The following is a 1,539-nucleotide window of genomic DNA, read 5'->3' on the forward strand; positions in this document are numbered from 1 at the left end:
ATCCTATTGGATCAGTAAGAGACAGAATCACTCCACTCGATGACCATGCATTTTCATGTGCTCCTTCGTTCATTTTCATTAGCCTAAACATTAATAGTTCACACACACATATCCCAGTGGTGTCAGGGCAGAACAGCCCGGAGACATGCTTCTATAATGATTAACCCACTACCACTAGGTCAATTCCGACACACAAATTATAGCTAAGACAACCCTTGGGCCCATTCTACTCTGTAACATGAGACCACCATGAGTCAGAATTAGATCAAGAGTAACAGGTTTGAATTTTTTTTTAATTATTCATTCTTACCTTGAACAAGTTTTTCTCTCTGCACCATGGGTAGCTGAATTGACCAGGAAATTGATAGTTTCTGTAGTCCCAACCAAGTCAAATACCTACGTGTGCCACAGTCTGGTATGACTCCCTTGAGAAGTGATCGTAACAAATCACCGCTCTCGAAGTGGTTTGAAACAACAGAACTCTGTTCTCGCACGGTTGCTGACCCACTTTATCCAGGCTCTCTCCTCGGTTCTTAAAACTGAAATCAAGGGGTTGTTCCGCCACATCCTCGTCTGAGAAGAGAGATCTCTTCTACACTGCCTCTGGTTGGGGGCAGGGTTCCAGGTCTCAGCAACGAGTGGCAGCTTATGGGTCCTCGCTACGTGGCCCTCTCCATCTCAGCAGCGGAGTACGTCTCATGCATTGACTATCTTTCAAGCTTCACATCTCTTCAGAGTCCTCTTCTGTGCTGATCAGAGGAAACTCTCAGCTTCTAAAGGTCTCATGAGATTAGATCAGGCTCACCTGGAAAAGCGCTGTTTTAAAGACAACTGAGTTGGGGCTTCCATTACGTCTGCGGATCTGTTCAGACACCGTTCAGAACAGTTTATAGACGAATGTGTCACTGAAGAGCCCGGGGCTGGGTTTGTCTGGAGACCCTCTTCAAATACCATAAGGTCCAACAACCCTTAGCTCTGTCCTGACATGGGCCCATTTTTAATCATGAAAGTGAAGTCTGCTACTTAAACTAGCTTGCTGTTGTTCGGTGCTGCCACATGGGTTCTGACTCATAGCAAGTCCATGTTCACAAGGCTGAACCTGATCCTGCACCATCCTCACAATTGTTGTGATGGTCGAACTCGTGGTCGGAGCCACTGTGTCACCCCATCTTGCCAGTGCTCTTCCTGGTGTTCACCGTGCTTCTGTTTCCCCAAAGATCATGGACTTTTCCAGGCACCAGTCTCTCCCGACCACATGTCCAAAGCACATCAGACAAAATATCGCCATCCCTGCTTCTACAGAGCATCCTGGCTGGAATTCACGGTACTTCCAATATTCTTCGCCAGCGCAATTCAAATGTGTCTATTCTTCAGTCTTCTTAATTCATGCATGAGGCCGTCGACAATACCATGGCTTGGGCCAGGTGCACCTCCCTCCTTAAAGGGGCACCCTTGCACTTCAACATTTTAAAGCGATCGTGTGCAGCACATTTGATCCCTTGACTGCGTTTGTGGGTCCAAGCAAGATAAAATCCTTGA

Source organism: Echinops telfairi, unplaced genomic scaffold, assembly GCF_000313985.2.
Source record: "Echinops telfairi isolate 266 unplaced genomic scaffold, ASM31398v2 ScPeMD7_5592;HRSCAF=6446, whole genome shotgun sequence".
NCBI classification, from domain to species: Eukaryota; Metazoa; Chordata; class Mammalia; order Afrosoricida; family Tenrecidae; genus Echinops; species Echinops telfairi.